Source organism: Mauremys reevesii, linkage group 2, assembly GCF_016161935.1.
Source record: "Mauremys reevesii isolate NIE-2019 linkage group 2, ASM1616193v1, whole genome shotgun sequence".
In the NCBI taxonomy this organism is placed as follows: domain Eukaryota; kingdom Metazoa; phylum Chordata; order Testudines; family Geoemydidae; genus Mauremys; species Mauremys reevesii.
In genome coordinates, this window is record NC_052624.1 from 174,865,513 (window position 1) to 174,887,112 (window position 21,600).

Sequence of the window (21,600 nt, forward strand, 5' to 3'; positions counted from 1 at the left end):
AGAGGCTGTTCCAGGAGTCATGAAATTGCCAAAGTGTAGGAACAACTGGCCACAATGCTCTCCACCTGCCAGGTGCCAAGAGCAGCATAGGAGCCTCTATGTAGAGCAAGTATCCTCTGGGATAAAGAACTCTCTGGGCTGTGGAAAAAACAGAACTGGACACTCAAAACAGGCCCCACATTTTACTTTGGGTGGTTTGGTTCAATGTAGGATGATTTTTGAAGGAAAATAGGGATTTTTTTCTCTTAACAATGGTTCAACCTATTTTTAAGTGAAAAACATGGCATTTGTGCAATTTTTTCATTCAATTTGTTCATTTTCATGAACTTGGAGCAAAATGCAAACAATCTCGCTTTGAAGTTTTTGAATGAGATACAAACAAAGATTACACAGCTCTAGTAAATTGTGACCACATGGCACGTTCAAGAAGAAATCTCAAACTCCATAGTGATATCTAGGTGCAGGCTGGCTAAAAACACACAGTTCCCTGCTTAGGAAGAGACGTAAGGTAACTGCGTAAGTCTCAGCATGAAGTTTACACTTCATACCTTGTTCATCGACTAAGAAACAGCTTCCGTTAGCACCCAGATGACAGGAACAGGCTCGTTTTGTATCATAGTGCGGAAGAATTGCCTCAGTTCGGACGGCTAGTGCTCAGAATCTGGAGGCTGACAAGCAGGGTGGCCTTAGAGCTGCTGCCTTCACACTGTCTGCAATTACTGCTACTTATAAGCAGTCAGCAGCCTAGAGTGAGGAAAACCTATTCCAGTGTCCTAAAATGACAGAACTACAGGTGCAAAAAGTTACTAAACATTAGCAATCGCTCTATATAGCGCAAGGAGACTTGACAAGGAGGTATGGGGGAAAAGAAAAGTCAGGGATGGGCATGAAGCATAACCTTGGATATTGAAGGAGAGAGAGAATACAAACCCCAACAGGATAGAGCTTCTTTGCATCTATGGCAAACTTGTCTGTGTACAAAAAACAAGACTAGATGAAGGGAGAAAACCTATATTGCCTTAGGCTGAAAAGAACCGTAAACCAGATTCTCAGCTGTTGTAAATTGTCACGCTCCATTGACTTTATTGGAGCTACACCATTTTATGCCAGCGGGAGATCCTGTTTTATATTTGGGAAAATTCTTTCTTAAAGTATGGTTTCTCCTAGCAACACTATTACCTAGAAATGAGCCTAATCCAGAACCCCAGATATGAAACACCTGAATTCTGAGAAGATTTATTCCAGATCAGAAACTTAGAGCCTGCCATACACTGTGCTGAACCAAAACCCTATATCTAAATCGGGGGAAGCGTGAATAAGATCTGGATCTAAAACTCTTGGCTTCGATTCATTTCAAATCTCAGGTATATACCATGACGAGCACAATATAAAAAAAAACAACAAGGTAAGTTATTCTGATAAAGATCTCTCCTTTTGCTTTTGTGTTACTGTCACTGACAACGTCAGCTGCTTAAACACTAGTCAAATAATTTAGACTGGTTTGAGAACTGGTCTGACTTGCACACCTGGCTTTCCAATAAAATATGTATTCACAAGTCAAAGTGTCTTTGCTACTTTCTGCCACTGCTGGTCCATTACTCCTGATTAATATCTCTCTCTCCTTTGTTCTGCTTGCTCTCGCTGACAGTGCCACAGAGACATATCTTGTTGTACTACATGTTGAGCAATCTATTCCAATGAACATCAGTCTCATGTAAATTACATGTTGTGGAGTTTTCTCCCAATCATTTGTGCAATGTCAGGTAATGCAGGAAATGACTCACCCGTGAATGTGCTATTAAGTCTGTGAAACTGGCTGGTTTCAGTTCACAGGAGTTTTTGCAAACTTCATCAGTGGGTTCAGCTTTCCCAGATATAGGACACTTGGGTTTCCTTTTGGGTTTATGCAAATGTGAAACTCAGACACAACAAAGTGAACCATGGTGAGTTTCACAAAACCCCAATAACTTTTCCTTGATGTTGCTTCACTACAGTCTCCTCCATGCCCCCTAAAGATCTGGAATCCTATTTTCATGTTTAGCTATATTCTGAGAATGGGAGAAGAACGCTCCAGTGGCCTTGTCCCCGCGTCCATTCCCTGCCCTCTCCTGGCTCTTCATGGACAGGTAGTGGATCCAGCACCCTTCCTGCCTATTCCTCCTGGCTCACTGATAGGCCTATTCCCTCACATTTCCCATCAGCATCTCTGAGAGGGAAAGCAGACAGCACTTTCTGGTGAGAAGGAAGTGATCCCTCCCCCCATTCTGCAGCAGCTGGATTGGAAACAGTAATAGTCTCACTCCTGGTGCTCCGATACTTGGCCTTTGCTTTTACTTTGGGTCTGAGACTCACCTCAGATTACACTTGAGCTAAGGACGTTTCTAATCTAATCTTTTTTTTCAAATTTGATGACCATTGAGGCCTAAAACTTTCAAAAGTGATTAGTACTTTTGGGGGGCCCAACTTGAGAAATGTTAAAGGTGTCAGATTTTCAGAAAGTTCAGAGCTCCCATCTTTGGACAGTCAGACACCTTTAATGTGGCTCAAATTGGGCACCCAAAATCACTGGTTGCTTTTGAAACTGTGGGCCTGTTTGGTTTTTTTCCTAGCACGATCAAGACTGCTGGACATAAACATTGCCCAACTTCAACAAAAAGGACATGCTTCTTGCCATGCACTGAGGAATAGTACATAATTTTATATGGTGATTTCTCAGGTGTGATTTATTTTTTAAAAGAGATGATAAAGATAGGAGATGTCAATCAGTTTTGTTAGCATAGGTTTCTCAGTCAGGAGTATTTAAAACAGCTACATATTTTAAGCCAAATAAAACTATCAGTTATACAAAATATAGTAAAACTAAAGAAAATAAAAATTCAAGGGGATAATCAAACGAGCAAGAAGAATTGCTTAAAGCACAGCACAAGGACTGTAATTAGAAGTTTTGAAGTAAAATTACAGATTGGTTACCTTACGCAGATTATCAGAAAAATAAATAAATTCCAGGCCATGAGATTTATTAGACTCTTGAATCATCTAAGGGAAGTTCTGGAAGCTTTAACAGATATATTGAAAACTAGAGTGAATGAAGCACTAGGAAATACAATGGATATATATAATGGATTGTGCATGTGCCAATACCATGAACATTTGAAGACAAGGACATAGGATATTCTCCTTTGGGGTGAAATTTGCCCTGGACGGGAGGACAGGACAAGATCTATTCACCACTTATGTTCCACATAAGCCCTCCTTTGAGGTCTTAAGAGGCACAATAGGCCTTATGCTGCTCCAGTGACAAGAGTGAATTTCACTGTTAGAGACCAATCCTGGCGTTCTGTCTATAATGAGCAGCATTTTCTTTGCACACATTCACATCCCATTGCCTTATTTTGTGGGGGACTTATTTTCCTAAAACATGAACATAGTTCTCATTTTCTTTTACCCCATGACTAGTCACATGATCTGTTGTTGGGTGGGTTTTGTAGGAAACAATTAAATTAATCCTGGTGTCACTTCTACAAAGTAGTACTTTGCATTAAAAGATTTCTCAGTCTCAAAAATTCTGTCCAAAATGAGCAAGTAAGTCTATTCCTATTCCTCAAATTATTTTGATTCAATAGGGGCCTCCCATTGGTGTTCCTCGGGCTTTCATGACCCGGGACATACCTCTCAAACAGAATTCTCCAAGACGTAAATGCATAATACAATTCTTTAAAAATAGGGCTCAGGCTCAAAATAAAGGACACAACAAAAATGGTAGAAAAGAAAGTTTGATAATGTGTGGGAATGAATCCTTCAGTATCTACATCCTTGATTTTGACTGGTAAATATTTCTGATATGAACAATTTACATCATAAAGGAAAAGAGATGGACAACATATTTGTGTGGCCCAGCGATACAATTGGGTGTGAAATGTGTGGTGTGTGCCTCTGAGATGGATACAGTTGATAGGTCTGACATAGTACCAGCAAGCTGAGTCATATTTCCAAAGCTAAACGCTCCTAATCACTGCTTTATGGTATGGAAAATCCTGGCAGGTGTGGCTGCAGAGTCACCTTAGCACATCGAGGTACTGTGTGGGGGAAGAGGGCAGCTATGAAGCACACTTTCCCCACTGCCACCAGCCCATCTACCTAAATTCTGTTGCGAAGGTGAGTCATGCAGAAGGTGGTGGGGTAGCTGACAACAGCCAGAAGCCAGGGAACAGCTGTTGTATGTAGCATATTCACCCGCCAATGCAGTGAATTTATCTGAAAATAAATGGGCTTCTAGCAGAAGGGACATAAGAGAGCAGCTAGTGGTTGAAATCAAAGAAAACTGGCACCTGAGCTGGCTATGCTGCCAGATTTTGTTTGTGTCTGTCTGTCCATCCTGCAGATCCTTGGCTAGCAGGAAAATGTGAGGCCAATGTCCACTGTCACTTTTGCAATTCAGTTGGCCCTGCCTCTTCATCATAAATATACAATGCATTTGCACAACAACCAAAGCAATGGCATTTTGCAGGCAGTGTTCCTTTACCATGGATTTTTTATACAGAAGATGAATACATAGACCTAAATTAACAGAATGAATTTACATCTAAAGAAAATCCTATAGATATTAAAGAAATACCTCAGAACAGCATTCTACCAGACAGAACAAACATAGTTAAAGATGCTTTAACATTTGCACCATTTGGTAAAGCAGGGGTGGCCAACCTGAGCCTGAGAAGGAGCCAGAATTTACCAATGTACATAGCCAAAGAGCCACAGTAATATGTCAGCAGAGCCCCACCCCCTTAGCTCCCACCCTGCTCCTAGCACCTCCCATCCACCAGCAGCCCCGCCAGTCAGCGCCTCTCCCTTTCCCGCACCTCTTGATCATCTGTTTCATGGCCTGCAGGAGGCTCAGGGGTGGAGGGGGGAAGGGGAAGGAGCAAGGGCACGGCAGGCTATGGGGAGGGCGCGGGAAGGGGTTGAGTGGGGGCAGGGCCGGTGGCAGAGCCAGGGGTTGAGCAGTGAGCACCCTCCAGCACATTGGAAAGTTGGCGCCTGTAGCTCCAGCCCCGGAGTCGGTGCCAATACAAGGAGCCACATATTAGCTTCTGAAGAGCCGCATGTGGCTCTGGAGCCGTAGGCTGGCCACCCCTGTGGTAAAGCAAGGCAAAAATTGGCCACAAATTTGTACCACACTGGCCTGATCAGTTCAGTACCAAACCCACCATATACCTATAATTCTAGGTGCTGATCTGTCTATTACACATATGATCAGTAAATAACATGTGCAGTTAGGGGTCTCTCTCTCTAGCAGTGTGTTAGCAAACGTGTTAATAAAGAACAAACAACGTTAGTTGACAGAAAAAACATTGACCCCAGTAAGTTGAATATTGTATACCTTGGAGTATATGGCATAACCTGCCTTCTCCTACGAAGCCCCCTCTGCTTTTTAAACTCTTTCCAATACTCCCAATTCTGTATTTTTTCAGAAACGTATCACTTCACAAGTAAGACGTTTCATCCTTGTCCTGCCATAGCAATTTGTGTATCTCATTTGTAGCAATGAGAATGACTAGGGGCATGGAAAACCTCATATACAAAGAGAGTTTGAAACGATGGGGTTATTTACCTTTGTTTTAAAATAATGTACGATAAAGAGAAAATGGGATCAGCAGCTTCCATTCTCTCTGCCTCAGAACACAAAACAAAGGGACAGTCAAGAAAATTGAAAGATGGCAAATTCAAAAATTAAAAGGAAATACTTCTTCACACAATGAAAAATTAGACTGTGGAACTTATTGGCACAGGATGCCAATAAGGCCAAGAACTTAGCAAGATTCTAGAAAAAGTTAGACAATTATGTGGATATCTAAAATAGCTATGGTTATAATAGTAAATACTAAAATAGAGAATTTTAGGAGGTACATAAAATCCTATATTTCAAAGTTTAAGTCAATCTCTAACTATTAGGGGCTAGAAAGAGAAGCAGATTATTCCACCTCTGCTGCAGGGTTTCTTGCACTTTCCTCTGAAGCAGTTGATGCTGGCCACTGTCAGAGACAAGGTACCTCAGATCTTATCTATCTGACAGTTCCCTAAAAGTTTAAATGACTATTTAACACAGGAGAAGGCACCATAGCTCAGATACAGACTGATACCAGAAACTGAGTCATTTCTGAAAAATAACCAGCCTAGATTTTCATACACAGGGTGAGGAACATAGTGGTAACGAAGTTCACAGAAGACTAGGATGATGACTAAAATCTGAGTGGATGAGTTCTTGCAACAGTCACCACTTACAATCGGATAAAACACAGTTTGTTAAGCAAGTCAGCACATTAAATCATCCCTTATTGAAACATACCACGGGTATGATAAAAAAAAAAATCCCCACCAAAACAGCGCCAGCTTAGAAGGGTGTTAAGTCTAGGGAACCGTTAACAATAGTTCCTACAGTGATGTGCACTTTAGAAATGTATGAAATAACAATATTGTAAAATTATGCCTTTTTAAAATAAGGGGTTGTGACTGGCTGAGGCTGGTGTACTATTTTCTGCTTGCCAGTATAGTTATATCAGATTGGCACTATTGTTGAGTCTCAGTGGAAAGACCAGGGACTGATGGGCTTGGAGACTGAATTACTATCTCATACCTTCATGTGGGTTTCTCCAAGCCAGGAATGAGCCACACTGGTGGTGAATCTTGTCCTGCAACTGTTCTTGCTGTACCTGCTGTGGGTGTAAATAGAGAATTTTATCCACCAGGGTTATCAAACCAGCACCATTTATGAGCACTAAATTATATATATTGCCATGGTGCCTACAAAAAAATTGACAATGGTTTGGCAGTTAGTGTGCTGAGACCCCTGCCCCTAATACTGACCAATATTGTCTCATTGTTTCCTTGCGCTCTGCATCCCTGTGTTGTCTCTGGTTATATACTTAGACTCTACGGAAACATCTTTTTATTCTGTATTTGTACAACATCTAGCATAATGGGTTCCTGGTCCAAGGCAGCACAGCTAATAACTAATAAATAATAATAATAATAATGATAATATATAAACCTAGGAAAAGAAATAAAGAAAATTCAACTTTTGGTGTACATCTTGTAATTTTGCTTTTCATTTCATTAGAAGGTGAACTTTTGCCAAAAAGCCCCAAAATGTTATAAATAGTCAAACACTGTCGAGAGCTCTTCATGAAAGCATGTTTGAGTTTAGAGCTGGGGGCTCAGTCCTGAGCTCTGCTCCAGACCCTTTGTAGAAGAACAGATGGCTCTCCCCAACTGGGGATTTCCCTAGTGCGGAGTCCCTAGCTGACATACAGCTGACTTTTATGCCAAACCTCCTTCAGTTCTGAATGCAGGGGGGTGTCAGGGAAGGAGCCCGGTTGACAGCATGCTACACTCTGCCAATCCCAGGCTGGAGAATGGCCTATTAGGACCACAGCCAGTTGGTCATAGATAAGAGAAGCTCTACTTCTGTTATACACTATTCTGACCCTAGGATCAGGAAACTGCAAATACCGCCCCGTCTCAGTTGCATCCAGCAACTACTGAAAATTAAGGCCTCAGTCTTTATCAAGCTCTATGATTCCACTACCACCTGGACAATACTTCACAAGAAGTGAGTCACAATTAATAATTCGTTTATCCAATTTCCCCTAGAAAAAAAGCCATAAAGCAACCATTTATGTTAGGATTTGAGACTGGAAAAATATCAGTTTGGGGTCAGAACTTTATTGGGCATCAGCACTATACAAATCGAATCGCACCATCTGAGCTGCAGAACAATTTGCTGTGGCACTGAAAAGCAGTGAAATAGGTGAGAATTAGACAGAGCAAACATTCCGATTGAACCCTGGAGGGTCAGTTCTATTGGCCTATGTAACAACGGTTGGCTTATTTTTGCTGCCTGTTCTGGACTTTTAAAAGTTCTGCATGTATAAAAGACGACAACACAACTGATCCTTACTTGAGTTGTCAACAATCATTTGTGATTCACATCCTTACCTTTGCTAAATTATAAGAAGACTATTCAAGTGGTAAAAGAAAAGGCAACATTAATTTAATAGCACATAAAATTTGCTCATCTTTTCAGCAAAACAGGTAGACGCATGGGATAGGGAACTATTTATCTTTGTGACTTTTTAAAATAAGACTCCAATACTCAGTTTTGTACTGTCTGTAAATGACATATTAATTAAATTAATAGGCTAGAACACTAACCAGAAAGGAAAATGAAGATCTTTGGAGGGGGGGAACAGTTCAGTTCTTCTATATAAAAGCCCATTTAAAAATGTTCTTAAAATGTTAAATAATTATAGTGTTGATGTTTAATATCCTGATAGGAGTTCATAGAAAACCCTACCTTAGCGTCCCAGTTCCTGCCTTCTGCGCTCCTTTTGAAACTGTATCCCTGTTCTAATCTCTATGGCAATGGTGACGTGTAGTTTCCATTGATGAGAAGATTCTTGGCACATTCAACAGGTGTGAGAGTGGCCCTGTCATCATGAGAAGACTCTTCAGTCTTAGGTTTCTCTGTGAGCTCAAGGGGATGTGCTCGCCTTCCTCAGAGAATGACTTGGCCACAAACAAATGTGTGAAGAAAACCATGTTAAATCACAATCTAATGTCTGAGGAAGAAAGTGGGGAAATATGGGCTCTAAAGGTTTCTCTTTCTTTCTTTCTTTTTTTGTTGTTATTGTTGTAATCTTTCTTATAAAAAAAGAAGTGAGCCTGGAATTCTTGGGGAGTCATTTCCTGGGAAAGAAAGGTGATGCCAATGCTATCAAAGAATGTATTCCAGATGTAAATGGGTCACATAAACAGGATGAATTAATTGCAGCTAATATCTTCTGGGTATTTTTAACTCTGGGAAGACACTTGCACAATATGATAAAGGCAGCTGATAACTAGCAGATAAACAACATGATGCGAATTTTTTGAACATCCAATTGGTATGAGAAACAAGCAGTGACAGAAAGATGTTTCTTCACTCCACTTCAGTGAAGAGAAAAATACAAGGGAGATTTTACCAAGTGTTAACTGGGGACTAGCAGCTGTGCAATGCAGAGGTGTACCTTTTCAGGCAGAGAAGCAATGGGAGGTGCCTCTGATGACTTTTTTTCATTAGGAAAGGCTTCTGTGAATCACAAAGTGATTACAAAACACTGGTAATGAAATTCACTAATGAATCTCACTGTGGCATAATGCTCAAGCATATACACAATGTATTACACTTCCCTGTAACAGTTAACATCCACAATGAAGGATATACAGTTTCCATTACTGCCTTCCATCAGGGTTTCCCAAAGAGAGGAGGGGGACGTGTTTTAACTCCTGGCAGAGATCCATCAGCAGAAGCTGCTGAGTCATCATACTCACTAGATGCCCTAGCTATACCTGCTTTCTGACCAGTGCTGTCCATTCTTCATGCTTTACTGGCCCATTATAATCTTATGCTAAGGGACAGTTCTGAACATTTTATGTCCCTGCAGACTCAATCCCTACACCAGGCTGATGAAGAACTCCACCAAGGCCTACCTGTAATTGCCCATGTATCTGAAGCTCTGGCACGGGCCACTGGCAGAAACAGGATACTGGGACCATGGTCTGACCCAGTACGGTAGCTCTTATGTTCTTATTCCATTTTACTCTGAGGTGCCTCTGGCCTTTGAACTTAGCAGAGGTGTGTGGTGCACTGCTGTAACAGCTCATTTCTGATTTCATTCAGATAAAGCAGACCACTAAAATTCAAAGGTCAGATTCATTCCACGGTAAGCCATTGTCAGTGTTTTGTACAGTATCTGGACCATGATTATGAGAAAAATATATGAGTTATTCGCATATTTAATTTTTAACCTTCCCTGTTGTTCCTCAATGGTGACCTTTTTAACCAGCCAACCAACAGTTACATCTCATTGTCTTAGAGACTAGTGAGGGCTGAAATAGCAACAGGCAATTTGGCATTAAACACAACACACAGCGAAAGTGAAACTATGAGAGCAGAAGTCAGTATTATTTATTGTGATTGGTTTGGGGAGAAATATAATGGGCTATGCAGAAATGTGAAAAAGTAGACACATACCTGTTAAGGCTGGAGGTGCCAGAATTTGGAGACATTATGCAAATGATGCAATGCTTCTTTTTTTTTTTAATATGATTATTTGATTCATTTGCTACTAAACGCTTGTGCAAAATTGAAAGGAAAAAGGAAAGAGGAAGAGATCTTTTATCTAGGTTTATATTCTAGATAGAGCTGGACTAACCAAGGCATCAAGCCTGAAAAATGAGCCATATAGACAGACCCTTGTATCTGTGCAAAGTCCCATCCACTCCATGGAGGCTGGATTGCAACACAAGATTGGGAGGCTTAAAGTTGTCTTGACCTTGGCTGCTGTGATTTTTTTTTCTACTTTTAGGATTCTTTCCATTTAAATACCTCACTGCCACTTTTCCATCACTGAACCAAACTAAGCTAAATTTTTACAGTTAGTCCTCATGTTGGTGTTTTGCTGTTTTCATGCTTTGACTCTATTAATGACCACTGCTTAACATATTCCTACTTGAAAATAAGTATAATAATTAAAATACTGTGCCATGGCTTTTTACTAAACCATAATTATGACTTTTTGTTGTGCTTTACCATGACAAAGCCATGATTTCTACCAAAACACATGACCAGCCCTAGGGCTGACTATTCATAGCAAACAACGTATACCGTTTGCAATTTATCCACGAGCTTCTAAAATGTGTATATTAATTGAAGCTGTTCAACAAGCAGCTTATGGGAATATATTTCAGCCTAACACTAGCAAACTTTACACTTTGACTACTGCTTCATGTATTTGCTAACTGCTCTCTGTGATTGCATCAGTTTACACTGTTTTTATTCCCTGATTGGAAGACTCTCCAAACCCCCAAAGAGCTTCATGATGGCAACACAAAACCTTGTGTTTGGAAGGTGTTTCACAATCTAAACGTCTGCATTTTGTAGGGGCCAGATACCTAGCAAACATAAGTGTGTCTCAACACATATCATGGGTGGCCCAAGAGCTTATGGTTTATCACATCTCCAGTGCAAATAGCCCTCTGATTGTGTATGCACAGGAACCTTTACCTGCAATGGTAAATTTATATGAACATTCATATTTTCCCATTCCACAAACAAAATTTATTTAGTTTTATTTTACTTATTATGAACAACATTTCACTTGCACAAGTGTGTGCAGGGGTTATGAATACTATCTGAACAAAGTCATGTATTTTATTTACCAAATGTCTGATTGCTTTTCATCGGCATTTACCAAAAGGCAATCCTGACATCGATGACAGCAAGCAAACATGTCATAATTCTTTATTAACAGAATTTTAGAAGAAAAACTCGCATTTTTCCTAGAGCACCATGTTGTAGTCTAAAGCCCTGATCTCGCAAAGACTTACACAAAGGCTTAACCTTCAGGACTCTAAATAATCCCAGTACAGTCCATGGGACTTACCCAGTGTGTAAAGCTAAGCACATGTACATTTCTTTTGGGCCTAACAAAGTACCTCCTCAGAACTGAGATAAGAGGCCAGTGATCTCCCCCAGAGCATGCATCTGCCCTGAAGTCAATGGAGTGTCGATTTATATCAGCTGAGGATCTGTACCATAAAACTTCACCTGATGAATCTTAAACCTTTGGTTTAATTCTTAATACAGTATCCAGATGGTTAAACTGTTACTATCATAAAAGATTCTTTCATTATTTATGTGGATTGAAATATAGCTAAGTAGTTTTTAACAATTGCATTTACACAAAGTCACTTGATGGAAAAAAAGTAGGGGGGAGGGGGTTGTTTACAAAACAAGTTATAATAATGAAGCCAAAGCTGCTAGACTGAGCCAAGAGACCTCTTAGTAAATCATTTATTCTGTAGTTTGACAATATTTACAAAGGTTTTTACATGAATTATTTACTCGAGCTTTTATAATATGTAACATCCTGTACACAAAACAGCAACAACACATTGAAGTTACAAACCTGGGAACAAACAGTTATTCAGTGACAGATGGTGGAAGGGCTCTGGAAAAAAAAGAGAGTTTACAACTAACACAAGCAACTATCTCTTCTATCTGTTATCAATAAAGAGAAGAGGAATGGCAGGAAAATGTGATTCAAGGAAACAAGACAATTTTTCAAAAGCAACGTTAGTTGGGATTGCTGGGGTGGTTGGCTTGTTTGTTTAAGTATTTTGTTTTAGTTTCCAACTCTAAAAAATGCCATTTGAAAGAGTACCACCACCAATGACAGGCTCCAAGGTGCACAATGCAACATAAATGAGGGAATCACAAAACACTGCTGATGGCCATATTGTTATTGTGACCCATTATTTCTTCTTTGTTCTACAGTAGTGCCCAGAGTTCCCTATGAGCGTGGATGCTCTGTCATGATATGTGCTGTACATGCACATAGGAAGAGACTCCTTGCTCTAAGGGTTTATAATCTAAATACGCAAGACAGATAGACAGAAGTATCGTTATCCCCATTGTACAGATAGGGAACAGAGAGATTACATGAATTGTCCAAGGTCACAAAAGAAATCTGTGCCAGGTCTAAGTATGGGACCTGGCTCTCAGTCAAGTCCATAAATATCAAAGGAGAAAATCTTGTTAGCTACATTTGACATATACATACATAAACTGCTTCTTTAACCTCCATGTCCCATTCTCTGGTGTCAGTGCCTGCTACCATTGCTGGCAACATTGACCACACACCACCACAGCCCCAAAGCCTCCACTAGAAATCAAAAAGCAAGGTGAAAAGAAGCAAGAGGACCTGAGAAAGGGTCTGTGTCACTGATCCTCTGTAAAGGCAATGGGCGTTCCTGCCCCAGGTGTCCAAAGCTGAATCAGCCACTCCTCCCACAACTCCCCAGAAGGGAAAGAGGTGTTAGGAGATTCTGCGCATTAACCTGTATCCAACTGAGAATGCAGAAGGGATGGAATGGAATCCCAGAGCTGGGGTTTGGCCAGGGCACCAAGGTGAGCCGCCAACTCCTGCAAACAGTGACGGGAGCTTTGTTAACAACAAAAGGGCTGGACTCTCCATCCTAAGGGTCATTTATGTTCCCAAACATGCAAATGATTCAACATCAGGGTTCAAGGATGAAGTTGAAGAGGAACCATGAGAAATAACACCTTGTAGGAGATGGAGATGACCCATGAGGGACCCCTCCAAGGAACTGGATGAAAAGGAGTCCTGAGAGCATACACTGAGGAGAAGGAAGACGAGGAGCTGCAAGGTATCCTGCCAAGGATGACATTGCAGAAGAGCTGTGTAGGTTCTAACCTTGCAGGAAGTGGAAAAGGACCCAAGAGGGATTCTGCTGAGGAGGTGGACAAAGAGGATGGTTTGGGTTTTTTTTCAAAAGTTGGGTCAATTCCACATCAAAATGAAACCAAATTTGCCAAAACTTCTTGGTGAATCAAAAAACTGGTTTATGAAACACCAAAAGACAGTGTCCAAAACAAAATGTGAAACTGACGTTCACCGAGTAGCAGCGCTGAGATGCAGAGAGAGCAGACAAAAGAGGGTAGAAGATCAGAGAGGTAGAATTAGGGTGGAACAGCTTCATGCAGAACCAGACGGCCTACTTAAAATTGGATTCAGAATTATGTAATATGTCAGTGGAGGTGACAGAATATGAAGGCGTTTCCTGGAGTGAAAATAATCTGGCCACAACTTCCAGAACCCCTGAACACTAGAGAATAGAGATATAGCAAGACCAAAGAGAATTGTCCTTATTGAGACAGAAAGTGAATAAACCATTATATGGATTGCAGTTGGGGCAGAGGTCAAAGTAAGAAAAAATGCCAGCAATATTTGGTGGCAGCATTGTGACAAGCATAAAGCAGACTTACTTTTTACATTGTCAGCAATTAGAGTAGCACAATGCCCAGGAGTAGCCAAGATATTTCTTAGGGAGTTACATCCAGGTAAAGAGTTAATATAAAGTGGTGGGGCTTGTAAATTTGTTTAATCCGCCCCTAATTTAATTAGTTTTACACAGAAAAAAAAGTTTTACAACTGCAGCCACATTGCTACATTGCTATTTTTATGCACTGGCTCGAACATGGAATCATAGGACTGGAAGGGACCCTGAGAGGTCATCTAGTCCAGTCCCCTGCACCCAAGGCAGGACTAAGTATTAGACCATCCCTGACAGGTGTCTGTCTAACCTGCTCTTAAAAATCTCCAACGATGGAGATTCCACAGCTTCCCTAGGCAATTTATTCCAGTGCTTAACCACCCTGACAGTTAGGAGGTTTTTCCTAATGTCCAACCTAAACTCCCCTTTATGCAATTTAAGCCCATTGCTTCTTGTCCTATCCTCAGAGGTTAAGAAGAAGAATTCTTCTCCCTCCTCCTTGTAACAACCTTTTATGTACTTGAAAACTATTATGTCCCCTCTCAGTCTTCTCTTTTCCAGCCTAAACAAACCCAATTTTTTCAATCTTCCCTCATAGGTCATGTTTTCTAGACCTTTAATCATTTTTAAATGCAACAAAGAGTCCTGTGGCACCTTATAGACTAACAGACATATTGGAGCATGAGCTTTTGTGGGTGAATACCCACTTCGTCGGATGCATGTTCACCCACGAAATCTCATGCTCCAATACATCTGTTAGTCTATAAGGTGCCACAGGACTCTTTGCTACTTTTACAGATCCAGGCTAACATGGCTACCCCTCTGATACTTAATCATTTTTGTTACTCCTTCCTAAGCAGTCATTTCTCATTTATTTACTATGTGTGCAACTGATTATTCCTTCCTAAGTGGAGTACTTTGCATTTGTCCTTATTGAATTTCATCCTATTTACTTCAAAACATTTCTTCAGTTTGTCCAGATCATTTTGAATTTTAATCATATCCTCCAAAGCACTTGCAACCCCTCCCAGCTTGGACCCCATTCGTTATGCCCTTCCAGAATGACTGTGAACCACTGATAACTACTCTCTGGGAATGGTTTTACAACCAGTTATGCACCAACCTTATAGTAGCTCCATCTAGGTTGCATTTCCCTAGTTTGTTTATGAGAAGGTCATGTGAGACAGTATCAAAAGCTTTACTAAAGTCAAGATATACCACATCTACCACTTCCCCCCTAGCCACAAGACTTGTTACCCTGGCAAAAAAAGCTATCAGGCTCATTTCATATGATTTGTTCTTGACAAATCCATGCTGTTACTTATCACCTTATTATCTTCTAGATGTTTGCAAATTGATTACTTAATTATTTGCTCCATTATCTTTCCTGGTACAGAAGTTAAGCTGACCCAAGTTGGGAATTACACCTCTAAGCTATTGTGTAGGCATATCTTAAGCCTCATCTTGCACCATTTCCAGCCAGTCCTTTTGCTTTTTCAGCACTTTTGTTTGGTTTTGCAAAGTGAGAGAAGTGCCAATCAGAGTTGGCTAGTGAGTCATTTTGGCCTTTTTTTTTTTATTGTGACTATCTTGTGAAGGTCACAAATACCTGCAAGTCAAGGTCCAAGAAGAGTTCAGAAAGGTCCAAAACAGAGTAAATGATATATACATGTACAGTTGGCCACCTAAGTCAGGAAGACTCATAGAAGCTGAAGGGATTGAGAGGGTCATGTTTGGGTTTGGAGAGAGACTAGAAGGCAGGGAATAACTGAAACAACCAGAATAGTTGGGAAAAGGACTGAGATGGTCAGAAGTTGTGCAGGAGAGTTGTCTGTTATCTAGTCATCCATTTTTATCATGGGATGAGTTTTATTTTGTGACAGCCCATCAGTTAAGTGACAGAACGCTCAAGTCACCAGCTAAAGCTTGTGAACTTCAGCTTTCCTGCAGGACTTTCACTGTGCTGCCACTCTAACAGCCACTGATTTTTTATGGTTTTTTTTTTTTGACACTTCCAATTAGGTTTTCTTCCTGCTGGTTTCTGAGGCTGATTCCCTGAAGGCAGATGTGTGCTCGTGCCCTTGTTAACTGCTTTCAAAATATTGCTACTATTGTCAGTAACTGTACTATTTACAGAACTGCTCCTGGAGCTCATTCAAAATGTTTGGTGGATTTGTGCTTCTTAGCGAAGCTACTAATTCTGAGTACTGCTCACCTTCTCTGGTGGTGAGTTGCCTTAGTGAACAGGAACCGGTCAAAGTGGGTGAAGGGTCTTACCCTAATAAGTGAGGAGCACCTGCAGATCTAATGATTTCAGTTGAAGTTGCAGGTGCTCTTAACTCTGAGAATTTGCTTCTAAAGAGTCTGTGAGAGGTAGTCCAATTTATGCCCACACGCTGACTTGGTATGGAATGAATTATACAATGATACTAGAGTGCACACTGGATACAAGCTTCAAATAGATGCATGGATGGAAACTTCAGCCCATTGCTTTTAATTCAGGCTGGATGTTTCAGAAAATTGAAGATGGGAAAAATACATTTGGGTGCAAGGGAGACGGGGAACCCAAGATCAATCAGCATGTGATTAGTCATACTTGTGCTATAGTGATCGCACAATGAGACATGCTGCAGCTAATCACCACCTCCTCTCGTGGGACCCCTTGAGAGACTCGTATCTGCGCAGAGTGTCAGTATGACATTGGGGGCAAGAGACTCAGGTGGACTGAGCAGGACTAGTTTCCTTTTCACTGGGTAAGAAGTTCATTTGAAGGATACTACAGCTGAGCACCTGCTCTTGTAGATGTTCGGAAAACACTGCTAACATGCCAAGTGGAACAGCCTGTCAATCTTATAGAATTTGTTGGACTAGACTCTCTTCATGGCAGAGACAGTCTCTATCTATAGAAGTGTACCGTGCCTAGCATAATGGGGCCTCAATCTTGGCTGGGGCCCCTATGTGGTGCCGTAGTTCAAATAATTTATTAACTTATTATTATTACATGGGGAGGGGGGGCAGCACCTAGCACATGGTGTGGACTGTACTGTAATAGGAATACTACTAAAACTAATCCTGTTAGAGGCTATTCTAATGATACAGGTTAGATCATTGGCTAAATCTACCAGAATAAAAAGTTGATACATTATATTTGTGTTCTTCATTCCTGATATTTTAAAGTTCAGTTATGCAAACAATCCGTAAATGTTGTACAGTATATAAAGCTGCTCTTTATTCTTCCAAATTAGGCTGTGGATGTGTGTTAATTTCAGTACAGAGGCAGAAAGACAGGAATTTGAGGAGAGATTTTAATCCTGTAAATAATGGTTTCATTAAGAACCATACATGACTCCGCAGGGAACTCTAAATATTAAGATTGGTAATAAAATCATTAGTTGTTCCAAGTTATTCAGCATATCACAGAAGCCTAAAAAGTTAATGACCATTAGTTAAGAGCCAAATACAGATGGACCAATATGCTGACTGGTTCATTTCAAATTGGGTTGGAAATAGCACATCAGTGTAGCGAACAGTCCTACAATGGCAGAGCAATGGGCTACATTACTTACATTGGCTTTTCAGTCGCTGATTTCTAGGTCACAGACAAAAAAGACTAAGACAGAATTAAGGTAACAAATCCATAGAAGTTATTTCTAGACCCTTATTAGAACATTGTGATAATTAAAAAACAAATCTAGTGGCTCCCAGATTTCAGTCTCATAGTTTCATAGAACATCTGAAACTTTACAAAAATAATTCTCTTCTGACAAATATGAGATGATTTAAAAAAAAAAGAAAAAGTTAAGGTCCCTATGAAGCTTTATGACATCAAAATAACACTTATGATAGCAAGTTACTAAGTACATGCTTAAGTGTATTGCTGAATGGGGGCCGTACCGATGGAATTGCCACCATTGCTCTGCAATGACTGCAACAGAACCTCAGCTGTGCTTGACCTGCATTCAACATAGCCTGGGGGGCCGACATAGGTAGCTTCTTGACACCTTTTATGCTTAGTTCCGGGGCCAGCTCCTAACACAAGTTACAGTAGCATCTAAATTACACCATGTGCAATGGCCACCAAGGGGCTGGTCCAGCAGCCTGGGATTGCCAAAGCTGCAACGTTCCAGTCACACCTCCTTCCCCTAGCCATGTCCCTGGCACACCATATATACACTGGTGCTAGCAAGGGGGATGGGAACAGAGCCATCACAACTCGCTTTTCATCACCTAGGAATTCCCCTAGGCTGGGACAATCCCCAACTGGGCAGTTAAACTTGCTTTACACCTGTGTTGGCTGCGGAGCTATGCAAAGCAAGTGGAGCAGGGACCAGGAACCTGTAAATAAAGGAGCCAGTGGGTCCTCGTGTCCCACAATGTACTGGCAGAGTCTTAGACTAGATGACCCTTGTGGTCCCTTCCAACCCTATGGGTCTATGATTCTATGAATTCACTCAATTCCTGGGCTCAACTGTGCCCTAAGTGAATGAGAGATGGCAGAAGTGTGTGTGTGTGGTGGGAGGGGAGTGTCATATCAGTAGCAGAACACTAGAGTTTATTGGAATATCTGTATAATATTTCAGGGAGGAGGGGTCTTTCTGGGGTGAGGGTGGAGATACAGAGTGGTTATGATCGTGGCCTGGGATGAAAGGAAACAAGTTCCTGCTCCTCCTGATTTGAAGTGAGCTGTGATGAGAAAAACTTAGCTCTGAATCAGAGAGAGCAGGGATTTGAACCAGGGTCTTCTCAGGCCAGTACCCTAATCAGCAGGCTATAGAGTAAGTCAGCATCATACATCTCCATTTTTGGAAATTTGGGGGTTTTTTTCAATACAGAAGAAATCTGAAAACCTCCAAAGTTGCTGCAAAAATGAAATTGTCATTGTCTGGTCAGCTGTAAGAAACACCTCACTGCAATGTTGATGTGTCTAATACCAACCACGAAGGAGATACTGCATCAAATTCTGTGAGAAACTAACATCACAACATAGGTGGTGCCACTTACATAGCAAATACACATTTTCAGACTGTGTCACACTTCTAATCTGGATTTTGCATGCTTTTTGATGGCTTCATGAGAAAAATAAGCAACATTCACTTTTTGTATGCTGCACTTTTGCACATTTTTACAAGGAACTTCCTTTGTAGAAGTAGACAATAGGTCTCACCGGTTAAGTAGGAAAAGCGGAATTCTCAGCTAACTCTATACTGGTTTTCCTCATCAACATTTCTGAATTTTCCTCACCAACATCCCAGATTTTCATTTGGCTTTGTGTGATGTGTTTTAGTGATGTGTATGTAAATTCTGAGGGTGAAATCCTGACCCCATTGACTGCAATGGAACCAGGATTTTACCCTAATTTATTTTTGACTGCATGTACCAACAAAAGCCCATTGATCAATTACAATGCCACAATATTTTCAAAAAGTTTACAACTCTTCAAGAAATGAAATCATTCATAAAAACACTTAACTAGAAGCCATATTCTGAAATCATACATACAATATCTTATAATTTCTACATTTATACTTATCCATCTATTCAGTTAGCCTGTCCTAGTAATTATTCCATGAAATGATCTCATTTACCTTCCTCCCTCATGTTAAAAAGCTTCATAAAGGCAGTGACAGTGCTGCTAAATTAAGTGTACTTCAGGCTAATTTTATGTTTTTATCACAATACTAGGGAAGTATTAGGAAGTTATTATTTTGTCAGCTCTCTCATTTAGCAAAGCAGCTTCAATTTATTAACAGTGTGGAGTGTGAATGAATCAATATGTTTCATTGGGCAATGTGTCATTTGTTAATCGGATATTGATGAGATTATTGACGCACAGCTAATTAATCTCAAACCCTGCGCTAGCCTTCATATGTTTCCTTAATTATGTTCTTCATCTTAGTCTTCTGACTTTGGCAAACAGACGCTGGCTTGTAGACAGTGAGTGAAGTAAGCTGTCAGAGAGTCTTTTCACACATTTACAATCCCTTGGCAGCAAAATTATTTTCCTAGTTGTAAATAGGTATCAAACAGATATTTAATAATATTTGCCAGAAGACTGATATTGATTTGGCAGGAAGTTGCTCTAAATTAGGTTAGCAAGAGAGTCTTGCATCAGAAGAGGAACACTGTGAAAGAAATATCTAATGAGCATTAAACAACTATAACTATTGGTATCTGAAGTATTGAAACTGGGTTTCTATGGTCATTATCTTTGGACTTTCGGCTAAAGAGAACTCAAATAGAGGTCTGACTTTTTTTTAACCCAAAATTCCATTATTTTGTTAATTAGCCAGGCATGGCAACAAACCAGTAGCTTTTGCTAAGAGATGGCAGCACAGCAATGATTTCAGACCTGTCTGAGAGTATGTCACAGAGGAAATAGAATTCAGACTTCACTTTTTGAGCACCCCCTGCTGGTTGACTGTACAGAGTGTGACATGCTGCTAATAGTTGCCAGGGGATGGGGTTTGCTTATTTCTGCTGGAGTCGAATGAGGATATTGAGAGTACAGTGGTAACTAGCAAAAATAATTAGGATAAGAGAGAAAATGAGGTGGTACAGATTTGGGGACTGTTTGTTGTATCTACTCCGTCCCTGATTGTCTCAGATAATTTATAACCTGCTTCAGGATAACAGGGACTTTAAAAAAAAATCCATAAATTAATACAAATTAATACATAAAATATATAAACTGGTGTGATTAACTAGTGGGAATCCCAATGGGGTCTCAGCTTAATGAAACTCATACACTTGCTCTGTAGGACTGAGGGTCTTGTTTGAAGGCGAGGGAATAGGTGCTGATAGCATTTGTTTTATATATATATAAAAGCCATTTGATATCATCTTCTTAATGCCTATCCCAAACTTAATCAGACTTTTTTTTTTTAATTAAGAGATCTAGAGCACTCTAGGATCATATTGTGGGCTGCCCTGTGCAAGGGAGTGAGAGGATGTAAGGTGACCCCTTACTCCCCCATGCTGGCTTTCCATCGCATGTGGGTGCAAAAGGGTAGTGCAGCTACCACAGGATGGCTATGTCCTCTCCCATGCATGTGAGTTGGGACTGGGTGGGAAGGATGCAGAAAGCAGTAACTAGAATAGCTTCGCCAGTGTTCGAAGGGAAGTAATCTGGGCACAGTACAGGGCTGGTACAAAGAATTTCTCGCCTGGACCAGAAGGAACCTGGAAAAACTGTGCCTTTCCTGGTCTGTTCATGGGTTGTACACAGTGCTCCACATACAGGGCTTGTGGCAAAGCCAAACTGACACCCTAATGGAATACTTATATCAAAGGCAAAAAAAGCCAGATCCCTTTAAAAATAACATCTAAAAAGACCTATTATTATTATTATTATTATTATAACCACCACCATAGCACTCAAGAGCATAGTCATGGACCAGGACCCCACTGTGCCAGGCAGTGTACAAACCCAGAACAAAAGATGCCCTCCCACCCCTCCGAAGAGCTTACAGTCTAAGTTTTCTGTGTCTCATTCCATCAAACTGGCTTCTCTTTAAATGCCTGAAAAAAGGTAGGATTTGCAGCCTGTCATTAAGTATGTAACATAATTTACCATCAACTTATTGGGCTGTTATTAAGTGTGTCCATGTCTGATGTTAAATAGAAATGTACATTTTAATTTGTACAGTTTTGTAAGTGAATATGCATTGGGGTAGGTGCCAGCATGACAAACCCCTGGGGCCTGAAATG

At 40.6% G+C, this 21,600-nt stretch overlaps 1 protein-coding gene across 1 annotated transcript in view; it reads right to left on the minus strand.

Moving 5' to 3' along the window:
- The window catches only part of LOC120397306, a 427,598-nt gene that overhangs the window by 252,175 nt on the left and 153,823 nt on the right, over positions 1-21,600 (minus strand). The window contains exon 6 of the mRNA XM_039523006.1: positions 6,632-6,710. The gene's annotated coding sequence lies outside the window, so the exon portion shown is untranslated. The remainder of the gene's footprint in view (positions 1-6,631; positions 6,711-21,600) is intronic.